Here is a 10,173-nt window from a genome sequence, read left to right as displayed (position 1 = left end):
TGTTAATCGCAGATTCGTGTCATTCTTGTTTTGATTGCCATTTGCAAACCATGCATCCGTTTCCGGTGATCTTTATATCGATTTCAACCGAAATCATCTCATCTTTACAGTGGCATGCTTGGTTTGCCAAGTTACTGCCTTGTTCATCATTTTTCCTCCGGAGCACGCATACGCATCTCATATCATATCCCGCATATCATGCATGTTTTGCATCATGTTGCTTGTGCATTTCCCGTGATTGATTGTGGTTCCGTGCTTTTGTTCTTGTTTTGGGTAGAGCCGGGAGATGAGTTCGTGAACGAGAATCCTGTTGAGTACGCTTACGAGGATCAAGCTTTCAACAACTCTGAGAACCTTGCAGGCAAGATGACCATACCCTCGAAATCACTTCTATCTTTGCTTTGCTAGTTGTTCGTTCTATTGCCATGCTGCGCTACCTACCACTTGCTATATCATGCCTCCCATATTGCCATGTCAAGCCTCTAACCATCCTTTCCTAGCAAACTGTTGTTTGGCTAAGTTACCGCTTTTGCTCAGCCCTTCTTATAGCGTTGCTAGTTGCAGGTGAAGTTGAAATTGGTTCCATGTTGGAACATGGATATTTTGGAATATCACAATATCTCTTATTTAATTAATGCATCTATATATTTGGTAAAGGGTGGAAGGCTCGGCCCTATGCCTGGTGTTTTGTTCCACTCTTGCCGCCCTAGTTTCCGTCATACCGGTGTTATGTTCCTTGAGTTTGCGTTCCTTACACGGTTGGGTGATTTATGGGACCCCTTGACAGTTCGCTTTGAATAAAACTCCTCCAGCAAGGCCCAACCTTGGTTTTACCATTTGACCACCTACCGCCTACACTTCCCTTGGGTTTTTCGCGAGCCCGAGGGTCATCGTTATTTTAGACCCCCACGGGCCAGTGCTCCTTCGAGTGTTGGTTCGAACCGAGCTGCCTGCGGGGCCACCTTGGGGAAACTTGAGGACTGGTTTTACTCGTAGCTAGTCTCATCCGGTGTTGCCCTGAGAACAAGATATGTGCAGCTCCTATCGGGATTTGTCGGCACATCGGGCGGCTTTGCTGGTCTTGTTTTACCATTGTCGAAATGTCTTGTAGACCGGGATTCCGAGACTGATCGGGTCTTTCTGGGAGAAGGTTTATCCTTCGTTGACCGTGAGAGCTTATAATGGGCTAAGTTGGGACACCCCTGCAGGGTATTATCTTTCGAAAGCCGTGCCCGCGGTTATGAGGCAGATGGGAATTTGTTAATGTCCGGTTGTAGAGAACTTGTCACTTGACTTAATTAAAATACATCAACCGTGTGTAGCCGTGATGGTCTCTTCTCGGCGGAGTCCGGGAAGTGAACACGGTTTGAGTTATGCATGAACGTAAGTAGTTTCAGGATCACTTCTTGATCATTTTCTAGCTTCGCGACTGTTGCGTTGCTTCTCTTCTCGCTCTCTTTTGCGTATGTTAGCCACCATATATGCTTAGTGCCTGCTGCAGCTCCACCTCATTACACCATCCTTTCCTATAAGCTTAAATAGTTTTGATCTCATGGGTGTGAGATTGCTGAGTCCTCGTGACTCACAGATTCTACCAAAACAGTTGCAGGTGCCGACGATGCCAGTGCAGATGACGCAACCGAGCTCAAGTGGGAGTTCGATGAGGAACATGGTCGTTACTATGTTTCTTTTCCTGATGATCAGTAGTGGAGCCTAGTTGGGACGATCGGGGATCTAGCAATTGGGGTTATCTTATTTTCTTTTGGATTTGACCGTAGTCGGTCTATGTGTGGATTTTGGATGATGTATGAATTATTTTTATGTATTGTGTGAAGTGGCGATTGTAAGCCAACTCTCGTTATCCCATTCTTGTTCATTACATGGGATTGTGTGAAGATGACCCTTCTTGCGACAAAACCACAATGCGGTTATGCCTCTAAGTCGTGCCTCGACACGTGGGAGATATAGCCGCATCGTGGGCGTTACAGTAATTCACGTTGATAATATGGTGGAACCCAACGAGTACGCATAGCAGTTTTCAAAGCAGCCCAAGTAGCTGGAACAGGATATAATCTACAATGTTCAGACCACCAAACACATGCAAAGCTAATGAAAGCACAAACAGCAGCAGGAACACGTCTCTCCTCAGGATATTGTAAACATGTAAGTCGTTGTTCAGTTTCTAACTCCCAAGTAAGATATATATCAGGAACATATCTACCCTCAAATGGTGGAATATTCAATTTCAGTTTAGGGAGATGGTCATGATCTCATACCCGAGGGGGAGCCCTAAAATTGCCATTATTTGCATGTGGACGACCTGGTGGTTGTGGTGCTGGTGGTTGCACGTAGTTCTGATTTTGATCAACCTCATCCTCGTAATCTCCCGCATAATCATCCTCCTCCACATCAGCAGTAGGAGCCACAGAAGTATCAACAGCAGCACCAGCAGTTTGGCCAGGCTGAAGAGGGACACGGCTCGCTCGGCGGAGGGCTGTTTCCCGACGTGGAGGTAGTCGTTGTTGTTGTTGTTGTTTCAGAGGTGCGGCAGGTGCAGCCGGTGGTGGAAGACGCGCAAGCAGTTCATTAAATATGTTATCGAGCTTTGTTTCGAACGTCTTCTCAAGGCCAGTGATCTTCTCCATGGCCTCTTCAAAATTGTTCAGCACATCTTGCACCTGTTCAGTCATCATTTGCTGAAACTTATCATGAAGCTCCTTGTTCGTTAAGTTCTCCCAGTCAATCTCGTGGCATGGTTAGTAGCAATAGAAACACACAAGAATATGATCCTATAGACTACTAACAAGTGGTGGTGGTGGTGGGTGTCACAAATCGGTCAAGCAAATCTCAAATTCTTACCAGTTCTTACCCAGCAGCAGGCGGTGATCGGCAACCGATGTAGTCAAAACTCTCAAAGCTTGGATAGAGCGATTACCAGGGAGAGTCAAACGCACGATGTAGATGTATGTGGAGCTGGGAAGGCTTATAATATGCTAGCAAAAAGGGTCAGCAATAATCAATTCAGAGATGCAAAGTTGAATAAACGCTCAACGACGGTACTATGTTGGTCCTATGCTAGACCGTGCTAGAGAGCGAGTCTAGAACACTAACAAAATCACAGCGCTGCACGTAAACAAGGGAAAAGCACACTCTGGATTTTTTTCGCTCTGTTTTTTTTGCGCTCCTTTTTTTTGCGAAAAATCACTATAATGGCGAGTGTCTCAAAACTCTTCCCTGGTCAAACTGACAGGATGGGTATGAATTTTTTTTGACTATTTTTTTCGGAAATCAGGGTAGCGACGACGAAAAAGTGCGACAAAAAATCACTATGATGGCGAGTGTCTCAAAAGACTCAGAAAAGCCTAAAAATAGGATAGGGAAAAATTATTTTTGGTCACCGAAATTTTGGCCTAAAAACTGCCCGGGGTCTCCAAACTTTTTTTTCCGAGACCTACTCAGGCAAGGAAACACGAAACAGAAAATAGATGGATCTCGAAAACAAACCTAATATGAAAAGAACTCGGATTGGTGGTGGATATATGGTGGTAGGATATGGCAGCGGTGGTGGTATATGGTAGCGGTGGTGGTATATGGATACAGATCGATGGTGGTATATGGATACGGATTGGTGGTGGTATATGGATACGGATTCAGAGCGATGGCGGATAAGAAGTGGTGGTAGATGGCAAGGCGATGATGATGGTGCGGCGGCGGCGTGACAACTTATGACCAGAACTCGAAACTCTAAAAGACTAGACTCTAAGACCAGCAACTTGACACGACAATGCAACCGCAAATTGAACAAAGCAAAAACCCTAAAAAGATTATGCAAAGGCTCAGATTGGTTCGGATATGATGAACTAACCCTATTTTTTTGTGGCTTTTTCGTGGACTGTAGGTATGCAGAACAGACTCGATCTAAACTACGAAAAACTATAAAATCTCACCGAGCAACCTGGAAATCTGATACCACTTGATAGAGGCAAAGGTGTCCTGTCTTTCGATGAGATGGTGGCTATCGTTTTGGAGGAAGTCGACTTTGACGATCTGACTACGAACGTGCGAGGACGTCGCGCCTTAGCAATTGCTAAACCAACTCCGAGAGGTTATTGACCACGCCGGAGCACGATCAACCTGACCACGAAGGTCTGTTTCCTGCAGGCAAACAAAGAACAAGCAAGAAACTAAGATTGCAATCTGGATATTGCGAATATAAGAGGAAAGCTTTATTGATCAAGGTGGGGTTCTGTGACGCCTTTGTCTGGTCGTTGAACACAAATGAAGTACGCGAAGTTGCAGCTATGGCGAACTTTTAATCTAAAAAAAACCCAAAGTCTAAACGATGCCCTAAGGGCTGTATATATGGAGGAAGAGGAGGGAATTTCATGGCCCTTGAGGGAGGGGTCCGAAACCAACCCTAACTCTTGTTTCCCCACACATACGGACTCTAAAAACAGCCTATATATTTCGAAATTACATGGGCCTGGCCCAATAATAAGGTGACGCGGCACCTAGAATAGCCTCTAGACGAATATTATGAAGTGGCATCTTGTATATTTCGTCCAAGGCTTCATGCACTCATTATGGTGGCCTCAAAGTCCTGAAATCATCACTTGTAACTCTGTTCTTGTTCCCCTCGCGCATGCCATCATCTCCATGCTTGGTCTTGCTCCAGTGTTCATCCCTCTTATCCATGACAGGCCCTTCATTTGTAAGCAAAACAAAGGTATCCAATTTAGGCAGCATCATATTCTCATGAACATTAGAATCATTACCAAGAAACGAAAGTACCTGATAATTTAATTGGCGTGCGCGAGCTCTAGTAATTGGTCCAGTATGTATAGCAACAGGGGCTGTGGGTGTAACAATGGTATTGATGTCCTCATCAGCAAGTGCTTTGTTTTTATCATATAGATAATAATATTCTTACTACTATTTTAGTTTTTATAGTTCTTGAAATGACATGTTTCAATTGACTATTTATTCTATTATGCCAGATTGCATTCTTGGTCAGTATTGTATTTGTCCTTGCTTGTATTAGATATGAATGGCATGCATTTTGTCACTAGATTTCCCCCATTAACATAAGTATACTTTATTTTTATGTTAGGTAAATATAGTGAATTTGGTCAAGAATGGACAAGTGTTGGATGGATAAAGCTAGAAACACACAAGCATATATTGATGGGGTAGTGAAATTCATAGAGTATGCTTTTACTCATTCAACAAAGAGGGAATGCTATATTATGTCTTGGTAGAAGATGCTTGAACTATTGTTGGTTTGAAGCTAGTGATGTCTATGAACACTTGTTATATCATGGGTTTATTAGTGGGTACAAAATATGGATATATCATGGGGAGGCATCATCATCTCTTGCGTCTGATAGTGACCATGATCCACTCCAACCTGAAGATGGTCAAGAGGAGAATGACCTAGATAATTATGATGAGATGTTTGAAATGATTCAAGATATGGCACACCTAATTGGGGATTTAAGTGATAGTGGCGGCGGGGAGGATCCAATTCACGAGGATGTAGAGCCTGGGAGCGTTGACCCTCTTCTAGAAAAGAAAAAGAAGCATGAGGCAGATGCTTTTCGACAATTCATAGCTGATGATAGTGAGGAGCTTTATCCAGGGTGCACAACCTTTTCAAAACTACATTTTGTCGTTAGGTTACTGCATACCAAAACTCTTGGAGGTTGGAGCGATAAAAGTTTTGGCATGATGCTAGAGTTGCTAAAAGAGGCCTTCCCAACAGCAAAACTACCCAAAAACTTTTATGAACCTAAGAAAATGATAAAATGTCTTGAGCTTGGTTATTACAATTCATGCATGTGAGCATGATTGCATTCTATTTTGGAAGGAGCATGCTGATAAGGATATTTGTCCTACATGCACAAGTTCCCGATCGAAATATGAAAAGAACAACCTTGATGGGAAACGTGTACACAAGGTCCCAGGGAAGGTTCTTCATTATTTTCCAATAAAGAAGAGGCTACAACGCCTGTTCGTGTCCCCAAGAGTGCAACAGATTGCAGATGGCATGATGAAGAACACGAGATTGACTAATAAGGATACAGCGGATGCACATGCTTGGAAGGACTTTGATGCCAAATATCCTGAGTTTGCCGAAGACAGTCGCAACATTAGGCTGCTTATAGGAGCTAATGGTTTTAATCCATTTAGGACAATGAATTTATCATATAGTGTTTGGCCTGTTGTAGCAATTCCGCCGAATCTTCCTCCTTGGTTGTGCATGAAGCAACAAAATTTCATCCTATCTTTGCTAATTCCTGGTCCAAAGTCACTTGGGAGAGATATAGATGTGTTCCTTAAACCACTTATTGATGATTTGAACTCTCTATTTAAGGAGGGTGTTAGAACTGTAACGACCCAAACCTGATAAGATTTGATGTCTCTGCGCTCACTGTGCTAGTCCCTGGATCGACTCGCTAGCACACACAGTACATATGAATATCAAATAACAAGTGCATCATTTACTATAATGTATGATCCAGAATTTATAAAGTATTACAATCTCATAGCACATAGCTAAGTTTATTCAATAATAACAACAGAAATGTAGCATAAGCAAACGATGAGTCCCGTCAATGCCCACTGACGAAAATGCTGAGTGAAGACTCGCGACCCTACTGAATCTCAATGATCATCTGAAAATCCTGCAACATGATAAGTTGCAGCCACAAAGGGTCAATACATTGAATGTATTGGCAAATTACACATAATGATAAAAGCAAACCTACATCCACAAGCAAAGTATGACAAACAAAACACTCAAGTTTGGTTTCGCGTGAAACTACCTTCACCTACCTCCACGACATAGGCAAGGTGCAAACAACACAGATGATAAAGATCTTGAAGATGTCTCAAGTGCGCTCAGCCCTGGCGCATTCTCTAGGGACAATAGAGCGCTTAGCCAGTGACGCATTCACATGAGAAAAAGCCCCGACAACTCAAGTGCGCTCAGCCATGGCGCATTCTCTAGGGACAATAGAGCGCTCAGCCATTGACGCATTCACCTGAGAAAAAATCCCGAGCCTACAGCTATAAACGCTCACCACTTCCATGGATCAATCGACACATGCCCGTGTCTACCATAGCAAGTTGATCACACCATCGCATAACGCAATTAATATCAGAATATGACAACAGAGACATACAAATCAAACCAAGCACATGTCATAGCATAAAAATCACACATGCATAGCAGAATACAGGGTGAGCAAAATCAAAAGTGCAAACTTGCCTTGAACGGTGTTGAAGTAGTAACGATTAATTCTGGTCCGCTTCACACTCCGGACAATCTATATGATAACGAAGGCACCGATAAATAAACCGTACTCACATAACACCACAATAAAGTAAACACCAAGGAAATCAAATAAAAACTTAATTAACCTAACATATCAGTATTTATATAGTATCTACATGCTAGTAGGATCACAATGCAAAAAGAATCAACTAATTGGATAAGCGGTTTGAAAGATATGGCCTTCGGAAGTTTGAACTCAAATTTAAACAAATGCAAATTTGAGTAGTTCAAAAATGTGAAATTTTGATTCTATAATATTCTCATGGTCCCTACGAGTACACAGGGAAAAGAATCGGTGAATTTGGATATATGGATAAAAAATTATAGCCAAATGAAAATTGGGTCAAAATCTGCCCAAAACTGTGCCATGGCAGAGTTTTTCAACTGCTGCGGCTACTGTAGCGAACAGCCACGTGGTGGGTTTCTACTGGCTTTTATCTGCCGCTGGGAGGCTTAAAGAGCGAACGGTCACAATATAGAGAAAAACGGTTCAGCAGAAAAAAAAACATATGCCATCTACTATGAGCAGTTGGATGGAGATCGGACGGCTAAGGGCGGCTCACCGGAGAAGAACAGGAACACGACGCGGAGTTGAGGAAGGACGGCGCGGGACGTGGCTCCGGACGTCTATGTGGCGGCGGTTCCGATGGTCTTCGGTGTCGATGAAGGCGGAGGAGATGTGCGGCTCGACGAGGGGTGGTCTACACCGAGAAGGGGGCGTCCACTGCGTCGTCTGTTGCCGGCGGCAACGACGTGAGCTACTACAGCACAACGGCGTCGTTCTGCTCCTGTTCGAGGTTTGAGCACTCGAAGAGATGTGTCCCTGCGCGTGGATAGGGTCAGGGAGGTAGAGAAGGTAGGGGAGAGGGAATCAGGACCAAGGGGAGCTGCGGGGACCCTTAAATGGCGACCCAAACGACGCCGGCAGAAACCTCAAGCAGCGGAACTCCGGCGAGATGGCGATGACGCCCTAGGGCACGGGAAGCGTCAATTTTGGCAAAATTCGGACGAGGAGGACACAGGGAGTATTTATATTAGGGTAGGAGTGCGCGAGGAGCAAGGGTTGAGCCGAATCGAAGCGGATTTGCTTCGGGATTGGGTGTCCAGGAAGAACACGCTGGAGGTAGGGGATGACATCGCGGGCCCGGGCAGTCAGCAGCACAGAAAAGAAAAGAAGAAAAAAAATGCGGGTGTCCGCAGCTGGGCTGCTGTGCGGCGCTGAACTGGGCCGGCCTGCTCACGCTGTGCGCGCGCGGGGGCGGGAAAAAGCTGGGCCGCTGGTTGGTGGGCTGAAGCTATGCGGTGGTGCACAGTGCGCTCCGGTTCTTTTTTTAAGAAAACTACAGAGACAAAACTAAAATAAAGAAAACACCAGAATAAAATCTAAATAAAAATACATATACATACAGTAAAATATTATTGATAATATAGAATACAGTGAACATTTTAAAAATACAAATTCACTTTAAAAATATATATATTATGCAATAAAAGCACATAAAGAGCATTATGATAACTACTATATAATAGTTTGAGTTTCTACAAAGAAAAATAATAATTTATGTAGACTCCAGAATATATCTTAGCATTTTCCAAATATAATTAATAGGGGACAAGTCATATTATCTCCACTCCAAATATTTTGCCTTAAGTTGCAATAATGATTTGAATAATAAGAAAATTTTCAAATATGCATAGAAAATCATGATGAGGAAGAATGATCCTATTAACATTCCAAATTATGAAAATTTGCGATGTTACAAGAACCTATGATGCCTCAAGCGGTAAACCCTTCAACCTCCATGCTGCTGTATTATCAACTACATCTAACCTCCTAGGCTTATGCACTCTATCCGGCATTGTAACCTCGGGTGAATTTGGTTGCCCATTGTGTGGCTCATAGACTTGCTCTCTTCGATTAAAGGAAGGCAAGAAATTTTGCTATATGAATCATCGAAGGTTTCTTGATCCAAACCATGAATACAGATTTGATGAGGAATCCTTTGATTGTGGTGTGGAGTTAGGCGAAGCACCTGTACCACTTACCGGAGAGGAAGTTTTGGCCCTCACTGAAAATATGAAGACTGTTTTTGGAAAGAACGCTTCCGGGAAAACAACCACCAAGAAGCGCAAGGTTGGCCATCCACCAATAGTTCAGAAAAGAAAATCCATATGGTTTAGGTTGTGATACTGGAAAGACTTGTTGTAGCCTCATAATCTTGATGCAATGCATATTGAAAAGAATGTATGTGAAAACATAATTAACACACTTTTATGCATGGAAAGGAAATCAAAAGATAATTATGCTTCTCGTAAAGATCTATATCTAGGAATAAGGAAAGCTTTCCAACCTGTCCTAGTTGGTGAAGAATTTGATTTGCCTATTGCACCTTATGCAATGGTTAATGAAAATAAGAAATTATTTTGCCAAGTTTTGAAGGGAGCTAGGTTCCCTGATGGTTGTGCATCTGATATACGCTGCAATGTCCTTGTGAAGCAGAAAAAGATCACTGGGCTGAAGAGCCATAACAATCATATTCTTTTGCAGCAATTGCTTTCGCTAGCTATTCGAAACACGTTGCCAAAGGAAGTCGCCATTGCATTGGTTCGTGTTAGCAGATTCTTCAAGAAATATATTGTCTTGTCATTTCCATAAGTGATATGGAGAAGCTAGAGGGAGAAATAGCTGAGACCTTGTGCATTCTTGAGACCATATTTCTGCTATCATTTTTTGATCTTATTGTTCACTTGATGGTTCATCTTCCAACCCAAGTGAGGCTATGGGCCCAGTAAAGTACAACAACATGTATCCGGTAGAAAGGTTATCCCTAAACCTA

At 43.1% G+C, this 10,173-nt stretch overlaps 1 long non-coding RNA gene across 1 annotated transcript; it reads right to left on the bottom strand.

The window, feature by feature from the left end:
- Positions 1–6,807: 6,807 nt before the first annotated feature.
- Positions 6,808–8,359, bottom strand: LOC123164062 (uncharacterized). Its single transcript, XR_006482153.1, has 3 exons — positions 8,234–8,359; positions 7,900–8,159; positions 6,808–7,328 (listed from the first exon to the last, which is right to left on the bottom strand). It is a non-coding gene; the product is annotated as an uncharacterized lncRNA (long non-coding RNA).
- Positions 8,360–10,173: the final 1,814 nt, after the last annotated feature.

The sequence above is a fragment of the Triticum aestivum genome, chromosome 7D (assembly GCF_018294505.1).
Source record: "Triticum aestivum cultivar Chinese Spring chromosome 7D, IWGSC CS RefSeq v2.1, whole genome shotgun sequence".
In the NCBI taxonomy this organism is placed as follows: domain Eukaryota; kingdom Viridiplantae; phylum Streptophyta; class Magnoliopsida; order Poales; family Poaceae; genus Triticum; species Triticum aestivum.
The sequence above is the reverse complement of the archived record's forward strand: the minus strand, read 5'-3'. Positions and strand labels throughout refer to the sequence as shown.